General features: G+C 43.5%; 1 protein-coding gene and 1 non-coding gene across 51 annotated transcripts in view; one reads left to right on the top strand and one right to left on the bottom strand.

Annotated features, from left to right (window-relative positions):
- Positions 1-13,451, top strand: part of LOC121289984 (calcium/calmodulin-dependent protein kinase type II subunit beta) — a 256,532-nt gene that overhangs the window by 19,243 nt on the left and 223,838 nt on the right. The window lies entirely within an intron of this gene.
- LOC121290279 lies at positions 2,582-2,705 on the bottom strand. The gene has a single exon (XR_005945754.1). It is a non-coding gene; the product is annotated as a U6atac minor spliceosomal RNA (small nuclear RNA).

The following is a 13,451-nucleotide window of genomic DNA, read 5'->3' as shown; positions in this document are numbered from 1 at the left end:
TTAGATAAGCTCTTGACTAACAAGGGAATCAAAGGGCATCAGGGATAGGCAGGATAGTGGCTTTGAACCCACAATCAAATCAGCCTTGATCTTATTGAATAACAGAGTTGGCTCGAGGGGCCAAATGGCCGCCTACTGCTCCTAATTTGCATGTGCATATGACTTCATCATTTATTTGTCTCGATTCAAGCCTTGAAATAAGCTGAATTGTCTCAAACTTGAGCAGGAATGAGGTGGGGGACAGGAGAAGAGAATTAATAAGTATTTTTGCTCCAGATTGCTATCTCTGTTGGAAAGATAGTTTTTTGGAGGGGGAGTTGCATGTATTTTTGGTGATTGTGGAGTTCTGGACTCTGTTGCTCCTCTTTTCACTTTCTCATGAACAAATATGTGACATGTGGTGACTGGCTTACAGATCAAGAATTCCCACTGGGCGAAGTTATCAGTCCCTTGAATCATTATCATAATCAGTGCCTTTGGGAAAGGACAGGGAATTAGTTAGCAGGAGAAGCAATAGTTTATTGGTTGCACCTTTGGCCAGTGTTAAGTGGAAGCATACATGAATCTCTTCAGATCTGAATTAGATGTGATTACAGTGAAATCAGAATAGCCAGAGGAACCATTTTAGTCACATATATTGTTCTTCAATGACCATCTTCAGTCATGTGTTTCTTCCCCAGCTGGAATCCATGTTATGGTAGACATGTTGGAGTTTCTCTGATTGGCTGCAAGGCAGGTTGTTCACAGGTGCCCCTGACCACCGTCAGCTTTTGTGTCTTCCTGGTACAATTACAAGCTTGGTATATTGGCAATGCAATGGAATAGCATAATCGAGTGGTCACAGAACAGAAGGAGGCCATTTGGCCCATTGTGTCCATGCTGGTTCTCTGCAAGAGCGCCACCCCTTTCCCTGCCTTTTCTCCATAACCCTGGACATTTTCCCTTTGCAGATGATCCCATTCCCCTTTGGATGTTTGGACTGAATCTGCCTCCATCACGCTCTCCGGCACTGCATTCCAGGTCCTAACCACTCGCTGCATAAAAAAGTTTTTCCTCATATTGGCATTGCTTCTTTCACCAATTACCTTAAAACCTGTGTCCTCTGGTTCTCAATCCCCCCACCAGTGAGAATAATTTCTCCCTAATCTGCTTTGTATAGACTCTTCATCCTTTTAACTACAAGGATGTGACGTGAGGACTTTGTACCAAGGCTATGGCCCAAAGTGTTGCTGTTTTTGTCCCTTTCTCATGGGAAAATCAGTATTACTTACAGATAATCCAGCCTATCTGCTTGGATCTGATACACAATGAAAAAAGACCCTTTTGTTGCATGTATACTGATTCTTGGCCTTTTCATGCTGTTCAGCTTCTTCCCAGGTTGGGTTGAGGAGCCCTATTTCAGATCCCTGACTCTGATCTTCAATAGCTGTCCAGCTCTGTCCAGTTTAATTCCTTAGGATTGAGGCCTGCTCCTAAGGTTGAGACATGACTGGACAGGATATTACTGGCCTGCAGCATGAGTTGTTTCCACTGATGAGGTTCTCTTGTCAGCAACCCCGGTGAGTGTCTGCTGCAGCATTGGAGACGTCTGAATGTCAGTTACGCAGTTCTTACAATTGGCAAGCCAGTCTTCTTAACTCCATTTCCTTCCCTTTCAGAAATAGCTCCCTGACCCCAGACAATTGCACGCTGTCATTAGAGAGCAGGCATTTACTGTTCTGCCTCTATCTCTTGAGTGTTGCGCTGAAAGCATTCCATACAGCAGCTTTCTCCCCCTCTTAGTATTCCACTGGGGCCCAGCTTATCACTGTCCATTAACTCCCCAAATTGTGGTTGTATCTTTGCTCCCTCTAATAGTTACAGCTGAAGTGAGCTGTCACTGCAGTTCCGAAGCCATGGTGTGAAGCTTTTGTTTCATTTTCAAAAAGATGTCATATGTACCCTTAGGCCTTTTTCAGGACTGACGAAGGATCACCAACCTGAAACATGTTGTGTCTTCATCATCACTGAGGTACCTGTAATTTATTTTTTACCCCTCCTGATCTTATACAACAGGCTTGAAAGCTTTTTGCCTGCTGCCTCAATCATGTCGCTGAGGTTGCCTGAGTGAAAGTCATCAATACCTTTCTATGCTTGCTTAGCTGTCTGCCATCCCCCTCCCTCCCTGGTGGCTCCTTGTTCTCCATCTTCATGGATTGGGCTCTCAAAAGACTCAACACTTCTCAAATAGTTTCTCCCCCTGTGGCTACTCGTCACATGAAGTGCATAGGTTTTCTCTTTATCCCCTGTCTTCCAACCCCTACACTAACGCCATCTATTCATGAACTCAGTTACCCCTCAGTGATCCCTTCCAGAAGCTCTGTTCTTTCTCTCCTATCATCTTCCAATGCCCTTACCTCTGTTTTATTCTCATTTGCTCTTACCCTGTCCCCTTTTTTCAGGTGCTTCAAGTCAGTTCTCATAATGACTGCTCTGCAACTCCTTTGTTTGTAAACTAATAAACTAAATTAACAAAATCAGGGATAAAGTAAAAGGCAGGCCCTTAAAGGGAAACTGCAAAAACAAAGACAAAATTTAAAGGCAAAAAACATGGTTAGCTGCCACTAAGTAGATGGCAATACCTTAACCTTTTGTGTGTTGTAAGGCCACTAGGGCCTCTTTCATCCTTATCAAGGGGAGTGCTAACCTTCTCTCCTTTCATATACTGAGTCACGGAAATTGGTGGTGAGGTGGGATAGATGATAGTTGTGAGTTGGTGAAGAAAGTGTGTGCTGCTTAGACAAGATTTATGGAAGAGTGCTGTGAGCTAGGCATGGCTGTGACCCCATTCACCACATTACTCCCTGCATAATCCAGCACCTTTAACAGGCCACATGGTCATAACCAAAGAGAGTTGATTGCTGGGGAAAACTGCTTGATTGTGAAGATTTGGTTTAATTGTTTGGAGTGACTGCTGTTGATCTGAGCAGTAGTTGTTCCTTCTTGCCTTTGGAAGGAGTGAGGAGATTTTGAAAGTGCTGCCCCAGAGGCAGCCTATGTGTGGACACTTGTTCACAATTCATGCACAAGCTTTACTTGAAATGCAACAGGTTCTAAATTTTCAGATGCCCTTCACAAAATTCCCTCCCCCCACCACCCCTCCTAGAATGCAAGTGACAGGAACAAAATTCCAATGGTGCTGTACCTCAAACAAGAGAATTTTACATTGTAGAGTCAGAGATGAAATGGAAACAGTGCCAATGTCCTGGTTTTCATCTTAGGCAACAACTGTAGCAAATTCAAAGAGGGAGTCTTTGCTACAGAATTGCTGTCTTGGAATTAAGTGACTCATACTGTTACGTGATGCTTGGAGATTGGTCCTTGAGTGAAGATGTGTGATCTCAATGCTGTTCTTTATTACCAGTGTGCTGTTGGCCCTGAACAGACCCAAGTTTGAAAATGTAAGATACAGTGTACTGGCATATTGTGCAAGTTGCACACTCAGCCACTTAGCTCAGACATTCAGGTAGGAAGATGGCGACTAAGTTGGCTCACTGTTTGACACACTTTGCAACACCTGATTTTGAGTAAGGGGAGAACAGGAGCACGTCTGAATTCTTTTGTTTATATTCACGCAATATATACAGCAAACATAGTCCAACTGTATGTATTTAACTGTATTGTTCTCTATTTCATCTTTTGTATGAGGACTGTGTTTATTACCCATCTTTCCTTTGTTGGTGTTGGTCTTATTCCCTCTTTGGATGCTGGATGAAAGTGATTTGAGGATGTTCCAGCTTTTATTGATCCTGAAGGTATCTCCTGCAAGAAGGAAGATTAGATTCTGTCAGATAGCGACATGATGAGATGTCTTGTCCAATGCATCAGTAAATTCCATATTCACCAGTCAAGAGTAAATGTCTGTTCACTGCCTTAGATTGAATCATTCCCTTAGTCGCCTTAAAGCCATAATGTGAGTCTTAAGACAGAGGTCACTGTGAAGCAAGAAGCAGCGAAGCAGAGAGAGAATTGAAGCCCTGACAGCATCTTTCTGCTTTGACTGACATCCTGCGCCTTTCAGTTGAAATTTGAGTATTTGTGGAAGCCATGGCTCAGTGGTCAATGTTATTTTGAACTACCAGCACTGAGGCCTGCTTACATGTGACATGGCTGGGTGTTAATATGCCCTGTTTCAAAAGGCAGGAAATTGGGAGAGTTGCCGACTGTTTGGATTTGTCAGGTACCCACCAATTCTAATTATTGGGTTTATTATTTTAGCCAAGCCGAATGCATCTGTTGTTTTTAACTCATGTCCATACCTTGTCTGCTGTAAGGTACTTGGAGGGTGTTTTCTCACAGGAGGACAGAGCACTGTGCCAGGCTGCCAAGTGTGCTATTTTGCAACTGGTCCAGGCCTGGGCTCCTCTGACAACCCAGTGGATCATGCACTGTCCAGTACGGAGCTACACCATGCAGATCGCTAAGCTTGATAGTTGATTGGTTGACCTTCGCCAGGTGACCTCAGGGGGCACACAGTTGGGATACTGAAAGTTGAGTGGATGTTCTTTAGCCAGGGAAGAGGAATACTCCCACAAAATTCCTGCTCATGATTATGAAGTACTGAGTCCCTCCCTTGCTGGGAAACATGAATGAGTGGATATTGACTGTCATGAATTACGTAGTTTAATTGCCTGTCAATGCTCTGTGTAGGCCCAAGCATGGAAAAAGGAGACAAGTCAAACAATGGATATGGAACCATACCTTGCAATTGGTTAGCTCCTTGAATGGAGGAACATCTAAGTGGGAGCCTGGGTGAACATTGTTTGGCCACCTAGTTATCCAGGATCTGTGTCGGAGGTCCAGAAAGGAATCTTACAAAAGGGCTCTCAAAAATGCTACAAATCTGAGCTCCAATGTTTCAAAATGGTCAGGAGTGTTTGAACTTATTGTTTTGTTGTGCACGTACAGTTGTTTTCAACTTATTCCATCACAAGTCACAAAATCTAGGTCAGCTGGGAATTAATTGCTGTTTGGGAGAGCAATTTTCAGATTGGCAATCACTTGTAAATTTCTGGCTTCGGGTCAGAAGGAATCAGGATTATATGTCGTTCCCTCAGTGCACGAGACTCACCAAATCATGCCACTGAATTTAAACCCAGTTCCAGGCCTTAGTCTTGGCAGTGGTGGCTGACTACATCTTTGCAACTTAACTGTTCAGATCTCCAGTAATTTCTTTTTCATGTTCAGTCCCCTGAAGTTGACTATCAGAAAGAGCAAGAGTTGGAAAATCTGCAACCGCACTTGACTTGGTGATAACTTGCCTATCTGAATCTTCATTCTCGTTTAATGAAATAAATATTTTAAAAAAACAATTCGAAAACCACCTTCGCTGAAGGTATATTAAATAGCGTTCAACAATGTAATTGCAAACAAATTATAGTTCACGTTGCCCATAAACACGTAACTGGGGAGTCAGGACAGCTTTCAATCCTGCTTGTAATCTCACCAGTAGAGCAGAGCCTGCTAAAAGTCAAGATTTGTCCGGACTGTGGAGCTTTAGCCGGTTAGAAAATGAACTGCTCCCCAGACGAACTGTCTGGAATGACCTCATTTCAGGGTTTAGATGGCTGCTGTCAACAGTTGAAGTTTTGTTGTTATGATGTGAGCCCTTGGTTGGATTGCAGTCTGGAATCATTGCCAGTGTGTCATTATTTTCTATTTATTGTTTGTATCCCCCTGACTACCAGCTCGGCCTTCTCTTTGTACATTCATTCTACCCCTGCACAGCTCCAGAGGCACTTCACAATTGGCTTGGGTTGAGAAAATGACGTGGACTTTGCTTACCACAGCTGAGGAAAAGGAGAAAACTTGCATTTATGTAGTGCCTTTCACAACCTCAGGATGTTCCAGAGCACTTACAGCGACTGAGTATTTTTGAAGTGTAGTCACTCTTCTACTGTGGGAAACGTGGCAGCAAATTTAAGCACAGCAAGATCCAACACTACTGACCAGAAAATCTTGTTAGTGTTGGTTGAGGGATAATTTACTTGTTTTTCTTTGAATAGCATTCTGAGACCTTTACTTCCCTTCAGAGTGCAAATGGGGCATCATTTGAATGTCTCGCCTGAATGATGGTACATGCAACAGTGCAGCACTCCCTCAATGCTCCATAGATGTGTCACCCTAGATTCCACAAGAAAAATGAACTCAAGCCTCAAGTGAGGCTTGAAACAATGAAGTCTGACACTTAAGTCTTGAATTTCGATTCAAATTGTAATTTCTTTACATGTTGATAGCTGTTCATTGCTGGTTAAGGAGGCAGAGTTTATTTGTAGAAATCTTAGTCAAGATTAGTTTTGTTTGTGAAATATGCAAAGTACCAATGTAAGTTGCGTGCAGAAATATCACTCTGCTCGTGTGAAGTCATAGAGGTGAATTTTGTGTGATTGTTATTCTCTGGGGGTGAAGGAGTTGCTTTTTGTTCCAATTGTTTTAAAAACCAGTCAAACAGGTAATTGTTGTTCCATGTGTACATTAGGGCTGTTTCTTTAGGCTGCTTTGGAGAGAGTTTTCAATGAGAGGAAATGCACATTTTTTTGTTTTTCTGCAGAATCATGGAATGGTTACAGCACAGAAGGAGGCCATATATGGCTTTTGTGTCTGTGTTAGCTCTCTGCAAGAGTACCTCGTCCCACTCCCAAACTTTTTTCTTGTAGCCCTGCAAAGTTTTACACTTCAGATGATCATCCATTTCTCTTTTGAAAGCCTTGATTGAATCTGCGTCCACTAAACTCTCACGTGGAGCATTCCAGATCCTGACCATGCGCCATGTAGAAAGGCTTTTTCCTCGTCTTGACTTTATTTTGCTAATCACCTTAAATTCGTGTCCTCTGGTCCTTGATCCTTCCACAAATAGGAACATCCCTACCTCCTCTGTCCAGACTGCTCATGATTTTGAATACCTCTGTCAAATCTCCTCTCAACGTTCTCCAAGGAGAACAGCCCTCGTTTCTCCAATCTATCCCTGTAACTGAAGTTCCTCATCCCTGCAACCATTGTCATGAATCTTTTCTGAAACCTGCCTGATGCCTCTACATCTTCCTAAAGTGTGCTGCCCAGACCTGGATACAGTATTCCAGTTGAGGCCAAACCAAAGTTGTATACAAAGATTCTTCATAACTTTGTTGTTTTTATGCTTGATACTCCTATTTATAAAAACGAGGATCTGATGCGCTTTATTAACCACTTCCCAACCTGCCTTGCTGCCTTTAATAATCTGTGCATATAGGCCTGCAGGGCCCTCTGCCCTTTAGAATTGTACTGTTTATTTTATCTTTCCTCTTCTCATTGCTCCTACATTTACTTGCCTTAAGTTTCATCTGCCGCTTGTTTGTCCATTCCACCTGTCTAAGTGCTCTTGAAGCCTATCACTGTTCTCCTCACAGTTCACAATACTTCCAAGTTTTGTCTGTAAATTTTGAATTCTGAACAGTTCAATTGATACATATCAAGAAAAGCAGTATCTAATAAGGATTGGTAGATCCTTGATAAGCAAGGGGTTATCAGGAGTAGGTGGGAGTGTGGAGTTGAGGTTACATTCAGATCAGCCATGATCTCACTGAATGACACAGCAGGCTTGAATGGCATACTGCTGCCCCTAATTCATAAATTCGTAGATTGTGGCCAGTGCCTCTGCAATTTCCAGCCTTACTTCCCCCAATACCCTTGGATGCATCTCGGTCAGCTCTGGTAACTTATCAACATGAAGCACAGCCAGCCTATCCAATACTTCCTTCATGGGAAGTAACTGGCAAGGCCAGCATGTATTATCTGGCCCTAGCAATCATTGAAACGGTGATGGTGAGCTATCATCTTGAACTGCTGCAGTCTTTGTGGGTTACAGTTTTCTGTAGGAGATTTTGATAGAGCTAAGTGGCTTGCTAGGCCATTTAAGGGTCAACCATATTGCTCTAGATCTGGAGTCACACATTGACCACACCTGGTAAGGATGACAGATTTCTTTCCCAAAAGGACTTTGGTGAATTAGTTGGATTTTTATGACAGTCCTGCAGCTTTTACTTTTTATTCCTGATTTATTAAATTTGAATTTGAGTTCCCCAACTGCTATGGTGGGATTTGAACTTGTACCTCTGGATTACTAGTTGGGCAACATAGCCGCTATGCTTCTGTACCCATACTCTTGGCAATGTTCTAATGAGGGTCCAGTATCCTCAGAGGGCATGGAACTGAACCATCTGAAATGTAGGAGGTAATTTGTTGTGAAGGATGGAGGATTTCTAGAAGTCATTGAAACCACAGTATCCTTTTCTCTGTGAAGCTCCATATTAAGTCTTGGTCATTCTGAAAAGCTACAAGATCTAAAGTATAATTAGTTCTTCGGATTCTGTCAAAGAACCTGTCAGATTCTGGTTGATCTCTATCGGACTAGGTCTTTCTCCAGTCTGAAAACAACCATTTACTACCGCTGTCTGTTTCCTGCCACTCAGTTGAAATTCTTTTCCATGCTACCAGTGGCCCTTTTATTCCTGGGCTTCAGCTTTGCTGACAAGCCTGTTCTGTGGCACTTCCATCAAATTCCCTATGGAAGTCCAAGTACGGCCACATCAACCCCTTGGCACTGGCCATAATCTACAAGCATATGAATTAGGGACAGCAGTAGGCCACTCAGGCATGCTCCACCGATCATGTCCAAGCTGTGTATTTCTTCTGCTTTTCTTGTCACAGCTCGTTCACATGCCTCAGGCTTCAGTTACCAACATTCAAACCCTGCCTCTACAGCTTTGCTTAAAGTATAGCATCCAATTCAAACAACTGGCCAGAGCTAAACTCAGGCCAAGAAAAAAAACCCTTGGTTTCCCAGTACTTTATTGTCTGGTGCTGCTTTAACCCATCATATGCTCTTTGATTCCAGAGATGTCTTCTGAGTTCTACGTTTCTGTGGTTTGGTTTGGTTTGTTCACATCTTTGACCCAGAGATGAGCTTCCAATCACACAACCACACCATCACTAAGACTAAAACAGAATTACCTGGAAAAAATCAGCGGGTCTGGCAGCATCGGCGGAGAAGAAAAGAGTTGACGTTTCGCGTCCTCATGACCCTTCGACAGAACAGAGTTCTGTCGAAGGGTCATGAGGACTCGAAACGTCAACTCTTTTCTTCTCCGCCGATGCTGCCAGACCCGCTGATTTTTTCCAGGTAATTCTGTTTTTGTTTTGGATTTCCAGCATCCACAGTTTTTTGTTTCCATCACTAAGACTGCTATTTCCACCATAGCAGCCATTGCTCCCCTGTTGCTGAAACCCTCATCCATGTCTTTGTTACCTTAAGACTTCATGATTCCAATGATTAGTCTCCTTGATTAGTCTCCCCTCTTTTTATCCTCTGCGAACTTGAGGTCATTCAAAACCCTGCTGTCCATATTGTAACTTGTACCATTCACCCATCACCCCATGCTTGCTAATCTACGTTAGCTTCCGGTTAAGCTGGCTTCAGTTTTAAAATTTTCATCCTTCTTTTCAGATCCACCCATGGCTATGTCCATTCCTCATCTCTGATCTCCTGCAGCCTCACAGGCTCTGAAGATCTCAAATCCTGGCCTCTTGAGCATCCTCAACTTTAATCACCCGACATTGGCAGCCATGCCTTCAGCTGCCGAGGCTCTGTGCTCTGTCATTCTTTCCCTAAATCCCTCAGCCTCTCCGTTTCTCTTTCCTAATTTAGGGTGCTTCATAAAAGCTGCATCTGTGACCAAGCATTTTGGTCATTTGGCCTACTGTCTCCTTATGCAGCTCAGTGTCAAATTTTATTTGTTAGTGCTTAAGGCATTGTATTATGTTAAAGACACTATATTATAGTTGTTTTAAATTTGTGTGTAAGTTTGCCAGTTATGTTTCCCTTTTGTTTTGTATGATGTAAAACATCTTATTATGATTTTCCTTGAAAACTTGGCATCAAAGAAAACCCAGTTTAAAATTTGGCTATTTCAGGGTATTGTTATTTATGAGTGTACCTGGGATAGTTGTTTGGGCCTAGAATGGCTCATTCAGCAATTTGCTGAAGAAAAGTGAAGGAGTTTCCACTATTCGGAGTTTATATGGGCTTAAAGTTTGAAAAAAAATGTTCTTTTTGCCTAATGGTGTCGGAAGCCATTTTCATAGAGAGAGTACATCAATCCCTTGAGAATTTTGTCATTGACTGCTCTGATTTATTATATCTGTCGCGGTTACTTGATCCTGATGCTTTGTTGTGTTGTTTACAATTAATAAATAAGCTCTTTGATTAATTTAACTTGGCATTCTAGTCCTTTGGGTGCCATTATGCCTCATTGGATTAATTGAAATATTAAAGTCCAAGTAAAATCCAGTAAGTCTAATACTGTAGCATCTTGGGTCTGATCCTTTGCCAGTACAGTTTATTGTAAGACAGCTCCTGAAGCATGTGGGCTGAAGTCAGCTCAGCAGAAGGCTGTGGAAATTGGTGGAAGAGAAAAGCTTGGGGGAAAAAAAAAGAATCAATTTCATCCACCTCTCACAATTTGGCCACTCCCTACACACATTAAGTGTACAGTTGTGTAGTGGTTAGGTTCCTGGATGAATAATACAGGAGTTCAAATCCACCATGGGATAGTGCAGGAAAATGGTGCTGAAATAGATGATCAGCTATGTTCTAGTTGATTAGCAGAGCAGGCTCAAGGGAATGAAAGCAGCATGCAGACAGCAGACTACGCTTGATTGAGACATAGGTTGAGTGAGGAGTTGGGAATTTATGTTAAGATTTTCTGAACTTTAAATGTTGATTAAGAGTTTGGTTCTTTGTTTCAAACATTGTCAGTGAATAGCCCAGTTAAGCAGGGAGCTGCCTGAAGTGGTGTCAGTTGTATGTCAATCAGCTGAATTTAGTTGCTCTCAAGAGGTGTTAATTACAACAGGAAGCTGAGTTAGCTAGGGAGTAATCAGAAGCTCTATATAAACCGGGAGGTTTTAAACTTGCACACAGAAAGGGGTGTGCAGACACAAGACTACCCTTGAGTCAGATGTAGATTGAATGAGGAAGCAGCAATTTGGGGCAGAGGGGGAAAGAGGTCCTGCTTTTTCTACTTGTTTTCAGCCTCCAGTGATTGTTGAGTTTCTTCCTTGCTCCAAGCTAGGCGAGTGCAACTTTCTATTAGTTATGTGTGTAAATAATTAACTAACTGACTAATTAAATAAGAGGTTTGACAGAAATGGCAGGGCTGGCGTGTGTCGTGACTGCAACATGTGGGAATCTATGGATCACACTGCAATTAGTTACAGCCATATCTGCAGAAAGTGTCTGCAGCTTAAGCAACTCCACCTCCAAGTTAAAAGCAAAAAACTGCGGATAGAAGGCCAGTGATAGGTGGAGATAACCAAAAGATGTCACAGACAAGGGAAGATGTGTTTGGTGGTGGCATCATGCTGTAGTTGGCGGAAATGGCGGTGGATGATCCTTTGAATGCGGATGCTGGTGGGGTGATAAGTGAGGACAAGGGGGACCCTATCATGTTTCTGGGAGGGAGAGGAAGGTGTGAGGGTGGATACGTGGGAGATGGGCCGGACACAGTTGACGGCCCTGTCAAGTCCTACCCAGGCCCCCTTCCACAACTCTTTCTCCGGTACATCGATGATTGCTTTGGTGCTACTTCATGCTCTCATCTGGACCCGGAAAAATTTTGCTTCCAATTTCCACCCCTCCACCATTTTCACATGGTCCATCTCTGACACTTCCTTCCATTCCTTGACCTCTCTGTCTCAATTTCTGGTGATAGACTGTCCACCAATATCCATTACAAGCCTACCGACTCCCACAGCTACCTCGACTACAGCTCCTCACACCCCGCTTCCTATAAGGACTCCATCCCATTCTCTCAGTTCCTTCGCCTCCGTCGCATCTGTTCTGATGATGCCACTTTCAAAAACAGTTCCTCTGATATGTCGTCCTTCTTCCTTAACCAAGGTTTTCCACCTACAATGGTTGACAGGGCCCTCAACCGTGTCAGGCCCATCACAATTTCCTCTCCCTCCCAGAAACGTGATAGGGTCCCCCTTGTCCTCACTTATCACCCCACCAGCCTCCACATTCAAAGGATCATCCTCCGCCATTTCCACCAACTCCAGCATGATGCCACCACCAAACACATCTTCCCTTCATCGTCCCCCCCCCGGCGGCATTCCGCAGGGATCGTTCCCTCCGGGACACCCTGGTCCACTCCTCCATCACCCCCTACGCCTGAACCCCCTCCCACGGCACCTTTTCTTGCAACCGCAGAATGTGCGACACCTGCCCCTTTACTTCTCCTCTCCTCGCCGTCCAAGGGCCCAAACACTCCTTTCAAGTGAAGCAGCATTTCACTTGCACTTCCCTCAATTTAATCTACTGCATTCGTTGCTCCCAATGCAGTTTCCTCTACATTGGAGAGACCAAACGCAGACTGGTGACCACTTTACAGAACACCTTCAGTCTGTCCGCAAGCATGACCCAGACTTCCCTGTCACTTGCCATTTCAACACTCCACCCTGCTCTCACGCCCACATGTCTGTCCTTGGCCTGCTGCATTGTTCCAATGAAGTTCAATGCAAACTGGAGGAACAGCATCTCATCTTCCGACTAGGCACTTTACAGCCTTCCGGACTGAATAGTGAGTTCGACAATTTTAGATAATGAACTCTCTCCTCCATCCCCACCCCCTTTCTGACCCCCCCCCCTTTTTTTCCCCAATAATTTATATAGATTTTTCTTTTCCCACCTATTTCCATTATTTTTAAATGTATTTCCATCCATTGTTTTATCTCTGCCTTTTAGCCTATTTCGATTCCTTCACCCCACCCCACCCCCACTAGGGCTATCTGTACCTTGCTTGTCCTGCTTTCTACCCTTAATTAGCACATTCCTTAGATAATATCATCACTTTCAACACCTCTTTGTCCTTTTGTCTGTGACATCTTTTGGTTATCTCCACCTATCATTGGCCCTCTATCCAGCTCTACTTGTCCCACCGCCCCCCCCCTTTAAACCTGCTTATATTTTACCTCTCTTCTATTTTTCCTTAGTTCTGTCGAAACGTTAACTGTATTCCTCTCCACAGATGCTGCCAGACCTGCTGAGTTTTTCCAGTTATTTTTATTTTCCACCTCCAAGTTGTTGAGCCACAGTCTCATGTTAAGTTCCAATAGCTGCTTGGTACCAAAGACAGAGACTAAGACTGACTCCTCCAAACAACGTTTTATTCTGATACATAAAACTCCCCAGACACATTATCTCACCTGGTTTCCCTTTATATACACACCAAGTGAAGTACTAGCTTGTTAACTTGCAATTGCCACTTAAACAGTTCTTGACAGTTAACTGTTTCCTTCCCTAACATCTGTGATGTGGACGTTGCGGGGCATCACCGAGGGGGAGAATTATCTGGACACTTCCTTCCAGGAGGCAG

Source organism: Carcharodon carcharias, chromosome 17, assembly GCF_017639515.1.
Source record: "Carcharodon carcharias isolate sCarCar2 chromosome 17, sCarCar2.pri, whole genome shotgun sequence".
Lineage (NCBI taxonomy): Eukaryota > Metazoa > Chordata > Chondrichthyes > Lamniformes > Lamnidae > Carcharodon > Carcharodon carcharias.
The sequence above is the reverse complement of the archived record's forward strand: the minus strand, read 5'-3'. Positions and strand labels throughout refer to the sequence as shown.